Below are 13,609 nucleotides of genomic sequence, written 5' to 3' on the forward strand. Positions count from 1 at the left end.
TTCCTAAACAGTTTAAAAGTGATTGCAGTTGTACTAAATCGGTCCGTGTATCATCCGTTCATTTGATTATTCCTTTTATTACGGAAAACGAAACATCAGAAAAACGATGAATATTTTGTTTTTCTGTTTATTCTGTAGGCATAAAAAACGGAAACTCATCAGTTATTCTGCTTATTAACTTAAAACGAAATATTAAAACAAACACAAAACCAAAAAAGTCAAAAAATGGTCCGTGTACATTTTGTTCATTTGTTTTCCATTTTCAAACGGAATAAAGGAAATGGAGAAAACGGCCGTTTTTCCGTTTTTCTTTTGCTCACGAGAAAACGAAAAAACAAGATTTTGGCTGGATTTTCGTTTTTTGGTTTAGGGTAGGAAAACGGATTAACGACTTTAAAATTCATTTTACACATGTAGGCGGTGCTGAAACGCCCACTTTCCTCTAATTGGTCAACCAAATCTGCGCTCGTGACGTCGTCCTCAAAATAAAAGCCTTACACGCAGGCTTTTATTTATTATTATTTAATTATATATATAAACAAAGTTTACATATTCTATCATTTGAACCACACACAGTTAGCAGGCTTACATTCATTGCGTATGTATAAATTAAATAAAAACGTAAATCAGCAGTATTCTTAGACATTTGTCATTAAAATAAGATCATAGTTCACTGCCAAGCTTCTTGCTCCCTGGTGCTGCGCCTGTTTTAAATAGCCAACTCTTGACAACCTCTTTCGCTTACGGCCATACCACCCTGGAAATGCCCGATCTCATCTGAATTCGGAAGTAAAGCAGGGTCGGGCCTGGTTAGTACTTGGATGGGAGACTGCCTGGGAATACCAGGTGCTGTATGCTTTTGGAAGTCCTTCATTTGGCAGCTGATAGACTTCCCCGTGTCACAGCTTCGCTGCCATTTTTTTTTTTCACCTTCAAGGGCATTGTTTCTGTCGGTGCTGTGTCGATGCCAGCTGAGCTGCGCTCGGTCCCTGGTGCTGCGCCTGTTTTAAATAGCCAACTCTTGACAGCCTCTCTCGCTTACGGCCATACCACCTTGGAAATGTCCGATCTCATCTGAACTCGGAAGTAAAGCAGGGTTGGGCCTGGTTAGTACTTGGATGGGAGACCGCCTGGGAATACCAGGTGCTATAAGCTTTTCGAAGTCCTTCTTTTGTGTTACAACCTCTTTGATGTTAGTCTAGGGTAAAGGTAATAACATTTAAAAGGTGTGGTACTGTTACAAGATGATGGGTAAAAGTAAAAGACAAAAACAACAAAACTGCCAACAAAAGTGATTTAATGTACAAAAAAGTGAAATCAGAATAATGCCCAAATATGTATACAATAAGAAAAAATATTTACAATATTAAAGTAACAAATTAAACAAAGTATCAAACAAAATTAGGTCAACTTAAGAGTAAGGGGACGCTAGTGAAGCCAAATCAAAGAAATAAATATAACAAAACAATTCTAACTCATAAGCAAACCCCTTACCTCGCTAGAAACATAAAAAGAATTCTATTCTGAACTAAAACAAAACAAATACAAGTGGCATTCACTTCCTTACCTGGGGCCTGTTTCAGTAAGGAGTTTCAAACAACTCGGAGTTTAAACTTGAACTCTGAGTTGATTTACAGAGAGCGGGAGGATTTTTGGTTTCAGAATAGCTGATCTGAGTTAGATCAATCAACATTGAGTAGACCAACTCAGAGGCTGTTTCTCAATTCCAAGAACGCAGAGAATGGACTTGCGTTCTTGTAGAGTGCGGTCTTGCCAGGTGTCCTCGGAAGAACGAACTCAGGAGACCGCGAGGGCAGAGAACGCGTCCTTTGAGAAATGGGATGCTGCGTTCTTCCTGATGGTCACGTGACCTTCACGCGTTTTAAATGGAAATTATTTAAACATAACTGCCTTCATACAAAGATTTATTGTTTCCCCCTTCTTCAAAATATATACTTTGCATAAAAACATTATAAATATACTCTGCACAATATAAATAAAACAAATTTTAATACGAATTTCATCAACCAAACACCCTTAATGTGTTTATTCCTTTATTAAGATGTTCATGTTAATGTTTACTTACACCGTTTCATTTAGGGAAACTCCTGAGGTAAATAAGTGATATCTCTGAACTTTAATAATAAATCTAAATAAAATGCTGCGCTTCCCACCTCCAGTCGCAATGACTTCTGGGACTTCCAGAGCGAGCTCGCTGCTGAAGTCTGCATTGGTGCGTCCTCGATATCAAGAACACATCCGGGAAGTTTCACGCGTCCTCCGTACTTGCGGTCTTGAGTATTGGAACTGAACTTAGGCAGCTGATGATGACGTTTCACGAGAACACGAGGACGCAAGACCGCTGAAGAACGCATATTGAGAAACAGCCATTGTTAAGCGCGCACACTGTGACTATAAAAAGACATTATCAATGGAGCGCAGATATTACGAGTGACCATGGCAACATCTTAAAAAAGAGATCACCATTTCTTTCTCCAGCTGAACTTGATCTGCTCATGCAAAGTTATAGCAAATATGAGCGTATATATTTAAAAAGAAGCAACCATCGGTGAAACAGAGACAGTTAGCCTGGGAAAACAGCTGCTCAAGTTAATGCATAATTTTTAATTTAAAGTATTTAAATATTTAAGTATAATAAAATGAGTAATGTAATGTGTGACGTTTATAAAATGTTTCTAAACTTTTATACACGTTTATCAGTTTTAATAGATTTAACAGTGTACTTGTGTCTGACCTTTTTATTGATCAAGTGATAGAGGTTGATAACATTTAGAAGGTATGCAGTACTAAAAATACTTTTTAGAAAGAATAGTAATCCCATTAATCTAGTAACAGTACATGTCAAAGGTTAAGCTAATTATTTATGAAAAAAAGAACAAGCCATTCTCGTACGTGACTTTGTTCTGTGTGTGACAAAAATTTAGGCAATATCTAAGTTTCCATCCAAATATATTACATAAATTTGTGCACAACTGGAATAACACCTAAAAGATGCGAATAAAGCAGTGTTATCATCCAACAAGTCAAAGAGAACACAATCGTCACTTCCTGATTAACTTGCGCCAAATATCAACAGTAAAAACAGAATTTACTGTGGTAGAAGAAGCTGCGGCAATAATTGTTTATTTAATAAATGTACTTGCACCTCAGAAGACAATGCTGACACACAATGAACACGTGGGGGCGTTTGAAGCCATCTTGACATGCTCCAGACGCTCTGAGGTAATTAATAATATACAATAATACTGAAACAGTAAATGCATTTTAGAATGACTAAAACAACATTTAAGATGTTCTGCAGTGTGCTCAGTCTGCTGGTTTGTCCATTCACACACATTTTCATCATCATCTCTAACAAACCTTTTTTTAATGTACATGCTGTAATTTGTTAAGTGTTTCCTTCGTAGTTCATGCGCATCTTTTCTAATCAAATAAAAGTTTAACCTACTCAGTTATGCACATGTTTTATTATGCGTATTTTCAAAAGTTATGTAAATCATGACGTTTCAGCTCTTCGGCAGCTGCTGCAGAGATCAACCTATCTCTGTCTATTCTATCTAGTTACACATGTCTCTCTATATACAAATACACTTGTTAAACTTTTCATCTGCACCAAGACTCACGACAACTTCATCCTATGCTGTTTCTTTAACCTGCAAATGTTTATTTTACACATTTTATAGATCAAATAGTACTGTATGCTTTTTAAGCAAACTTATATGAGAAGCATCTACAGTCAGAAGACAATCGCCTGTGATGTCATGTCATTTGTTTTTTTGATTGTCAGGTTGCTGTAGACCTAGTTATAATCATATTTATACAATATAGTTATAAAGATATTTATACATGATCAAACTAGTGTTACTTTCTCCGTTTCAGTAATGTCCAGCGGCAGAATAACAGCTCGTTAATTCATGCTCGTGCAGATGATGAGACAGACAAAAGTAACCAATGCATGCCATTCTTTTACTTATTTTCGTGTTGTCAGATTCACAGTGCAAACAGCTCCCGGTAGGAAAACCTCGAGTGAACATAAAACAAAGCTCATGCCTCGCTCTGACGCGCTGCTGCTGCGTGCGGTATGAAAGCTTTAATCTGTTAACATGGACGCCGAAAACACACGCGCTGCTCACCCTCTGCTCACGCGCCGCTGACGCTTGCGGTGTGAAACAGGCGTTATGTAGAGATTATATAATGACAAATTAACAACCTTTTTTCCCGATTTTTTCTAAACAGGTTGCTGAAGGTGTGAGGCTGGCCGGATTAACTTGACAGTCAATATAGGGGTGTAAAACGGCCTGGAGCTAGGCCCAGGCCGAAAGGGGGATAAAACACCAAAAGGGGATATCTGACTAATTGGAGTGTGTAAGCATATATTTGTGTGGGAGCTGAACACGCTGCAACACCAATGCATGAGGCCAACTGTAAATTAGTTACAGGCCAACACAAAAAGGGGAACCAAAAACCACATTAAATTCTAAAATAGAAAGAGAAAATAAGACTGATTTACTAGCAAATGACAATCTGACAGAAAGTGTGTGATTAAGTGTGTATGGACGTTTCCCAGAGATGGGTTACAGCTAGAAGGGCATACGCTGTGTAAAACATATGATGAATAAGTTGGAGATTCATTCCACTGTGGTTGCCCCAGATTAATAAAGGAACTAAGCCTTATAGAAAATGAAAGAATGAATTAATTAATTGGACAAATTAGATTGGAGAAAATTTAGGAAAAATAAATAAATAATTACATTTTAAAATTATTTTATTTTACATACGGTAGTTTTTTTTTAAGTTTTTTAAAATTATTTTTATTCTTTTATTTTAGACAAAACTTTTTTTATCTTTTATGAGAAGACATTCTTTATGTTTTTTTATTATATTTTAGTTTAAGAAATTATTATGCTTTTTATCTTTTATTTTAAGACATTTGTATGTTTTTTTCGTAATCTTTTATTTCAAGACATTTTAAGATTATTTTATTTTAAACACATCATTATGAGTTTAAGATTCTTTTATTTGAACACATTTTTGAAGATTATTTTAGTTTGAGCCATTGTTGTTTTTAAATCTTTAATTTAAAGACACTTTAAGATTTTTATTTTAAGCCATTGTGGTTTTTGAACCTTTTATTTGAAGAGATTCTTAAGATTTTTATTTTATTTTAATCACATTGTTGTGTTTTTGATTTTCCCATTTTAAGACATTGAGAAAAAAAAGGAATCTAGTTTAAATATGTTTGAATTTTGGTTTTAATCATTTGGTGACGAGTTTGAGTTGTTAGTTTAATAACATTGTTACGATTAAGTTCTGAATCTTTCATTTTAATAATTGTTGAGTTGAATCCTACTTTGAAGTTGTTGATTTTTCATCCTAAATCTCAATTGTAATTTTTGTGCTGTAATAAATTTAAAATGTTGAAATTCAGTTTGAACTATTCATGGGGATTATAATTTTGTATTAGTGAATTTCTAATTCCAATCACATGTGTTTTCACAGGTGTTAATCTTTGATCGTAATTATACAGTGGGATTTTTAATTAGAGCATATCTTTATGGGTGTGGATTTCCTTTTAATCAGATTTTTATTTTTTTATGTTGGAGTTTTTAAATTTTGTTTACATTTTTATTATTGTCATATTTATTCTAATTTTGTTGGGGAAGAAGAAAAAAAAATTACCTTTATTGATAAAGTGTATAAGAATGGAAAATTTTAATGATTGGTTAATTGAAAGTTAGTAAGAGTGTTGGGAGTAATAAGCCTAAATATAGCAAATAAAATCCTTATTAAAAGAAGATATCGGAGTGACTTCAAGAGGGAAGAGACTGCACCACTGAAGAGGAGAACCAAGAGTGTAGAAATTATAAACTGAATTTAAAAAAGTTAAAGAAATTTAGTTGAAAGGGGTTATAGGCATCATCTAACATAATGAATGAGCACTATAATGTTAACGATTGTTTTGAATAAGAGGTAAAACAAAGATTTAGGCAAAGGCCTGCAGTAATGACAATGGGACATTTTTGTGGAGATTTGATTATCTGTTTTTGTTTTTCTCTGCTCCAGAGAGGAGCAGAAAAGGGGAATTGTTGGAGAAAAGGAATTTATTTTCATTACTTTTGTGTTTTTTTTATTAGGAAAATGTTTAGACTAACAACAGATTAATCAATCTTTTCTATTGTATTATAAAACATCTTGACCAGACAAACTTCCTCTTTTTTACTGTGCTGCATACTTTTTAGAAGAACTGCTGACAAGTGGAAAAAGCAGAATAAGAATAAATTTAGGTTTGTTCCAGAAGTCTAGACATGTCACAAGTTGTCATGATGCTTGTAGAAGTGTGAAATATATTAAAGATGCACGGAAGTGTTCAGTTCTGGTATGCAGAGAAAGGTTGCAGAAAGAGGAAGTAATGTCCAGGGGTAACAAAGGGCCAAGAGACTGCAGAATGACTGATAAGTGACGTTAAACCAAAACTCCACCTGTTAAGATCAGTTGTGTATATATGCTGGAGTCAAGAAATGTATGTTAGTTGCGAACATCTTGAATTTAATTCTTGTATTCCATTGGGGTAATAAAACCCAGAGCTCTGTCATCGAATTATTCATTTGTATCTAATAAATTACTAATATTTTAAGCATTGAAGAAAACCCTCTCCAGACCTTTTCTTATTGAACACGTATGGAATTGGCAAGATATTCCAACAGTAGAGCATGAGACTCTTAATTTCAGAGTCCTGGGTTCGAGCCCCACGTTGGGCGTTTCTGTTACTTTTCTCTCTCTCTCTCAGGAAACTTACATTATGGTTCATATAGCAGACCTTTTGAGACAAAGTTCCGCCTTTCTACCACTGTAGGTGACCTTTCCCTAAGTCTCTGTGGCGCAACAGGTTAGCGCGTTCGGCTGTTAACTGAAAGGTTGTTGGTTCAACGAATTAGACATTTTGCTGCCTTGCAACTGCTAACACGTGCACTGGGCATATATCCTGGGCCACATTCTGTCCAGCATTACAAGATGAAATCAGGATTTAGCAGAAGATTGTCACGGGTAGGGAAGGTATTACAGAAAACGGTGTCTAGCTCTTAAACAAGCTTCAGCCGGCTAGGTCAGTCAGTAGAGCATGAGACTCTTATTCTCAGGGTCGTGGGTTCGAGCCCCACGTTGGGTGTTTCTGTTGCCTCTCTCTCAGCAAACTTTCATTAGGCTTCATATAGCAGACCTTTTGAAACAAAGTTCCGCCTTTCTACCACTGTAGGTGACTTTTTACTAAGTTTGTGAGGCGCAATCAGTTAGCGCATTCAACTGTTAACTGAAAGGTTGGTGGTTCAAGCCCACCCAGGGACGAATTAGCCATTTTGCTGCCTTGCAACTGCTAACACATGCACTGGGCATATATCCTGGGCCACATTCTGTCCAGCGTTACAAGATGAAATCAGGATTTAGCAGAATATTCTCACGGGTAGGGAAGGTATTACTGTAAACAGTGTCTAGCTCTTGAAACAGCTTCTCATCAACCTGGCTAGCTCAGTCGGTAGAGCATGAGATTCTTCATCTCAGGGTCGTGGGTTTGAGCCCTTCGTTGGGCGTTTCTGTTACTTTTATCTCTCTCTCTCAACAAACTTACATTAGGGTTCGTATAGCAGACCTTTTGAGACAAAGTTCCGCCTTTCTACCACTGTAGGTGACTTCTTACTCAGTCTCTGTGGCGCAATAGGTTAGCGCGTTCGGCTGTTAACTGAAAGGTTGGTGGTTCAACCCCACCCAGGGACGAATTAGGCATTTTGCTGCCTTGCAACTGCTAACACGTGCACTGGACATATATCCTGGGCCACATTCTGTCCAGCGTTACAAGATGAAATCAGGATTTAGCAGAAGATTTTCAAAGGTTGGGAAAGTTATTACAGAAAACAGTGTCTAGTTCTTGAAAGAGTTTCTCATCAGCCCGGCTAGCTCAGTCGGTAGAGCATGAGACTCTTAATCTCAGGGTCGTGGGTTCGAGCCCCACGTTGGGCGTTTCTGTTACTTTTCTCTCTCACTCTCAACAAACTTACATTAGGGTTCATATAGCAGACGTTTTGAGACAAAGTTCCGCCTTTCTACCACTGTAGGTGACTTTTCCCTAAGTCTCTGTGGTGCAATCGGTTAGCGCGTTCGGCTGTTGACTGAAAGGTTGGTGGTTCAAGCCCACCCAGGGACGAATTAGGCATTTTGCTGCCTTGCAACTGCTAACACGTGCACTGGGCATATATCCTGGGCCACATTCTGTCCAGCGTTACAAGATGAAATCAGGATTTAGCAGAATATTCTCACGGGTAGGGAAGGTATTACTGTAAACAGTGTCTAGCTCTTGAAACAGCTTCTCATCAACCTTGGCTAGCTCAGTCGGTAGAGCATTAGATTCTTCATCTCAGGGTCGTGGGTTTGAGCCCCTCGTTGGGCGTTTTGTTACTTTTCTCTCTCTCTCTCAGCAAACTTACATTAGTGTTCTTATAGCAGACCTTTTGAGACAAAGTTCCGCCTTTCTACCACTGTAGGTGACCTTCCCCTAAGTCTCTGTGGCGCAATAGGTTAGCGCGTTCGGCTGTTAACTGAAAGGTTGGTGGTTCAACCCCACCCAGGGACGAATTAGACATTTTGCTGCCTTGCAACTGCTAACACGTGCACTGGGCATATATCCTGGGCCACATTCTGTCCAGCGTTACAAGATGAAATCAGGATTTAGCAGAAGATTCTCACGGGTAGGGAGGGTATTACTTTAAACAGTGTCTAGCTCTTGAAATAGGTTTTCATTAACCTGGCTAGCTCAGTCGGTAGAGCATGAAATTCTTCATCTCAGGGTTGGGGGTTTGAGCCCCACGTTAGGCATTTCGGTTACTTTTCTCTTTCTCTCTCAGCAAACTTACAATAGGGTTCATATAGCAGACCTTTTGAGACAAAGTTCCGCCTTTCTACCACTGTAGGTGACTTTTCCCTAAGTCTCTGTGGCGCAATCGGTTAGCGTGTTAGGCTGTTAACTGAAAGGGTGGTGTTTCAAGCCCACGCAGGGGTGAATTCTGCATTTTGCTGCCTTGCAACTGCTAACACGTGCACTGGGCATATATCATGAGCCACATTCTGTCCAGCGTTACAAGATGAAATCAGGATTTAGCAGAAGATTTTCAGAGGTAGGGAAAGTATTACAGAAAACAGTTTCTAGTTCTTGAAAGAGTTTCTCATCAGCTTGGCTAGCTCAGTCGGTAGAGCATGAGACTCTTAATCTCAGGGTCGTGGGTTCGAGCCCCACGTTGGGCGTTTCTGTTACTTTTCTCTCTCTTGCTCAACAAACTTACATTAGGGTTCATATAGCAGACCTTTTGAGACAAAGTTCCGCCTTTCTACCACTGTAGGTGACTTTTCCCTTAGTCTCTGTTGGGCTATCAGTTAGCGCGTTCGGCTGTTAACTGAAAGGTTGGTGGTTCAAGCCCACCCAGGGACGAATAAGGCATTTTGCTGCCTTGCAACTGCTAACACGTGCACTGGGCATATATCCTGGGCCACATTCTGTCCAGCGTTACAAGATGAAATCAGGATTTAGCAGAATATTCTCACGGGTAGGGAAGGTATTACTGTAAACAGTGTCTAGCTCTTGAAACAGCTTCTCATCAACCTGGCTAGCTCAGTCGGTAGAGCATGAGATTCTTCATCTCAGGGTCGTGGGTTTGAGCCCTTCGTTGGGCGTTTCTGTTACTTTTATCTCTCTCTCTCAACAAACTTACATTAGGGTTCGTATAGCAGACCTTTTGAGACAAAGTTCCGCCTTTCTACCACTGTAGGTGACTTCTTACTCAGTCTCTGTGGCGCAATAGGTTAGTGCGTTCGGCTGTTAACTGAAAGGTTGGTGGTTCAACCCCACCCAGGGACGAATTAGGCATTTTGCTGCCTTGCAACTGCTAACACGTGCACTGGGCATATATCCTGGGCCACATTCTGTCCAGCGTTACAAGATGAAATCAGGATTTAGCAGAAGATTCTCACGGGTAGGGAGGGTATTACTTTAAACAGTGTCTAGCTCTTGGAATAGGTTTTCAATAACCTGGCTAGCTCAGTCGGTAGAGCATGAGATTCTTCATCTCAGGGTTGTGGGTTTGAGCCCCACGTTAGGCATTTCGGTTACTTTTCTCTTTCTCTCTCAGCAAACTTACATTAGGGTTCATATAGCAGACCTTTTGAGACAAAGTTCCGCCTTTCTACCACTGTAGGTGACTTTTCCCTAAGTCTCTGTGGCGCAATCGGTTAGCGTGTTCGGCTGTTAACTGAAAGGGTGGTGTTTCAAGCCCACGCAGGGGCGAATTCTGCATTTTGCTGCCTTGCAACTGCTAACACGTGCACTGGGCATATATCATGAGCCACATTCTGTCCAGCATTACAAGATGAAATCAGGATTTAGCAGAACAATTTCACGGGTAGGGAAGGTATTACTGTAAACGGTGTCTAGCTCTTGAAAAGTTTCTTATCAGCCCGGCTAGCTCAGTCGGTAGAGCATGCGACTCTTAATCTCAGGGTTGTGGGTTCGAGCCCCACGTTGGGCGTTTCTGTTACTTTTCTCTCTCACTCTCAACAAACTTACATTAGGGTTCATATAGCAGACCTTTTGAGACAAAGTTCCGCCTTTCTACCACTGTAGGTGACTTTTCTCTAAGTCTCTGTGGCGCAAGCGGTTAGCGCGTTCAGCTGTTAACTGAAAGGTAGGTGGTTCAAGCCCACTCAGGGACGATGCTTATGAGTTATTGGACGAATTCACTATTAAAGGGATAAACTGTGCAGTTAAGAGGCTACAAAAGAGGCATGTCTCCTTCATGCATCTGCCTGTATATGTTGCTGATAAAAATATTTTAGACAAATTGGATCATTGGGGAGTTTGTCCCATTTAAAAAATTAAAAGAAGTTTTTATCCGGGCACAAATATTGAAGATGGGACGAGGTTTGTGAAAAGCAGATTCCCCAAAGAAGTGGCGTCCCTCCCGTACAGCACAAGAATAGAGATAGCAGAAGGTCCACAATACTTTAGGGTGATGCACAGTCATTAGGTGAAAACGTGCAGGCTGTGCATGAGCCCAGATCATGTGGTAAAAGACTGTCCTGATTTTAGGTGCTATAAGTGCGAGGAAAGGGGGCACTTTGCAAAGTTTTGCACTGCTGTAAAGTGCCCGGATTGTAATAAGGTTTTAAATAAATGTGAATGTTGGATTGGGGAAGAGGAGGAGGAGGTAGAGCAGCAGGTGGGCAGGCAGATGTATGAAGGAGACAATATCCAGTCAGAGGACAAAACAACAACACAAGAAAAAAGTACAGAATCTGAAAGTGAAAAACTACACGAGAATGAGACTAATGGAATAGACAGAGTCACTGAACAGGAAGGGACAACATGGACACAAATGGATATGACTGACAGTTTAAAGAGTGTTTTGGAAGCAGCAGAATTGAGCGATTCGAATAATAAAGACTTAAATCAAGGACAACAGGAAGACACATTTTGGACACAAATGGACATCACAGACAGTTTTCAAAAGGCATTGGACACAGAGGAGACAAAAGGCCAAAGTAATGACGAGCAAGCCGATTTAGAGGGAAATTTACAAAAGGATGGAAACAAAGAGACACAGGGGAAATCAGCAAAAAGGAGAAGATCGTTAAAGATAAAAACCTAATTTAGAGACTGCAAGAAAAAAACTGCTAAAAGATGAAGAAATTGAATGCGCAAATAAGTATGAGTTGCTAAAGGGCTTGGAAGATATGGACTGAGATGATGTTTTTTATTAATGTTTTTATGTCTTTTATGAATGTTTTTATATTTTTTATGGTTTTAGGAATTGTGTCTTTTAATGCAAGAGGGCTTTTAGACATCAGGAAATTTGAAAAAGTGAAAGAAATGTGTAAACGAGAAGATGTGATTTTACTACAAGAGACAAACTGGAGGGAAGAATGCATGAAGGAAATAAGAAAAAGGTGGAGTGGGGAAATGTTATCCAATAATGGGGATGGGAGACTAGGGAGAGGAGTTGCAATTTTACTAAAAGAAAACAGTGGGGTTTTATGTAAAACAATCTATAATGACAAAGAGGGAAAGTGTATGATATGTGAAATGGAGTATGAAAAGAAAAAAGTAATTATGGTGAATGTTCACGCCCCAACAGAGGAGAACAAAAAGAAAGAGTATTTTAATGTACTTAGAGATTATTTAAAGAAACACGAAAGAGTTATTATCATGGGTGATTTTAACACTGTTTTTAGTAAATTAGAAATGGCTGAGGGAATGGTTTTATAACGGATAAGGGGAGAAAAGAACTGAAAATATTGATGGAGGAAATGAATTTAATTGATGTGTGGAGAGAAAGGAATGAACAGACAAAAGAGTACTCAAGAAGACAGATAGTGGGGAATTTTTGTTGTCAAACAAGAATTGATTTTATTTTATGCACAAGAAATGTTGAAGGGTTTATAAACAAGATTAAATATGAAGAAACAAGTCTGAGTGACCATAAGCCACTTTTTATGAAGCTAGACTGGAGTAATGTGAAAAGAGGGCCAGGGGTATGGGTTTTAAACACAGCGGTTTTAAAGAATGAAGACTATGTTTTAAGTGAAAAGGAAATTATTCAAAAGGAAAAAGGGAATGAAATTTATAATGAGGACAAAAGAATGTGGTGGGAGAATGTGAAGTATTTAGTTAAAAAGTTTATGATAAAATATTGTAGACAATTACAAAATTGTAAAAAATATAAGGAAAAGGAGCTGAAAGAAAAACTAGAAAACGAATTGAAAAATGAGAATGGAAAAAATATACAAAAGATAAAAGAACTGCAAGGAAGATTAAATGAAATGGAGGAGGAGAAATTTGAAGGTGCAAGATTAAGAAGGAAAGCAAAATTTACAGTGGAGGGGGAAAAGTGCACTAAATTTTTCTTTGATCTAGAAAAGAGAAGAGGGAAGGCAGAAATGATTAGAGAAATAAGGAGCAAAAATGGGAACATAGTAGAACAACATGAGGAGATTTTGGAAGAAATAAGATCATATTATGAGAAATTGTTTTGCACAGAGGGAATAAAAGAAAAAGAAAAAGGGGAATTACTAAATCTAATAAAATCAAGAGTAGAAGAAGGGGAAAAAAGAGAATGTGACGAAGAGATAAGAGAAGAAGAAATAAAAAGAGCAATTAGTGGATTAAACAAAAAGAAAAGTCCAGGAATAAATGGGTTGGGAAGTGAATTTTATATTGTTTTTAAAGATATTTTATCTAGTATTTTAAAGGAAGTATATGATGAGATTTTTGAGAATGGTGAGATAAATAAAAGAATGGGGATGGGCTTAATGAAGGTGATATACAAAGGAAAGGGGGATAAAGTAGCTTTAAAAAACTATAGACCTATAACAATGCTTAATACTGATTTGAAGATTTTAGCCAAAGTTTTGGCTAATAGACTAAAAGAAGTGATGCCAAGCATAATAAAAACAAACCAAGCATATAGTATAAAAGGACGAGACATTGCGGATACAACTATGAGTATTAAAGACACAATTAGATATATAAATGATAAGCAGAAAGATGGTTTTT

At 38.1% G+C, this 13,609-nt stretch overlaps 2 protein-coding genes and 7 non-coding genes across 9 annotated transcripts in view; 8 read left to right on the forward strand and 1 right to left on the reverse strand.

Annotated features, from left to right (window-relative positions):
* The window catches only part of LOC137490932 (uncharacterized), a 137,504-nt gene that overhangs the window by 106,491 nt on the left and 17,404 nt on the right, over positions 1–13,609 (forward strand). The gene's annotated exons all lie outside the window — the stretch shown is intronic.
* The window catches only part of LOC137491225 (uncharacterized), a 482,468-nt gene that overhangs the window by 49,522 nt on the left and 419,337 nt on the right, over positions 1–13,609 (reverse strand). The window lies entirely within an intron of this gene.
* On the forward strand, positions 740–858 carry LOC137494040 (5S ribosomal RNA). Its single transcript, XR_011014015.1, has one exon. It is a non-coding gene; the product is annotated as a 5S ribosomal RNA (ribosomal RNA).
* Positions 1,037–1,155, forward strand: LOC137494013 (5S ribosomal RNA). Its single transcript, XR_011013988.1, has one exon. It is a non-coding gene; the product is annotated as a 5S ribosomal RNA (ribosomal RNA).
* On the forward strand, positions 7,715–7,788 carry trnan-guu (transfer RNA asparagine (anticodon GUU)). The gene has a single exon. It is a non-coding gene; the product is annotated as a tRNA-Asn (tRNA).
* Positions 7,959–8,031, forward strand: trnak-cuu (transfer RNA lysine (anticodon CUU)). Its single transcript has one exon. It is a non-coding gene; the product is annotated as a tRNA-Lys (tRNA).
* On the forward strand, positions 8,568–8,641 carry trnan-guu (transfer RNA asparagine (anticodon GUU)). The gene has a single exon. It is a non-coding gene; the product is annotated as a tRNA-Asn (tRNA).
* trnak-cuu (transfer RNA lysine (anticodon CUU)) lies at positions 9,237–9,309 on the forward strand. The gene has a single exon. It is a non-coding gene; the product is annotated as a tRNA-Lys (tRNA).
* trnak-cuu (transfer RNA lysine (anticodon CUU)) lies at positions 10,514–10,586 on the forward strand. The gene has a single exon. It is a non-coding gene; the product is annotated as a tRNA-Lys (tRNA).

Source organism: Danio rerio, chromosome 4 (assembly GCF_049306965.1).
Source record: "Danio rerio strain Tuebingen ecotype United States chromosome 4, GRCz12tu, whole genome shotgun sequence".
In the NCBI taxonomy this organism is placed as follows: Eukaryota; Metazoa; Chordata; class Actinopteri; order Cypriniformes; family Danionidae; genus Danio; species Danio rerio.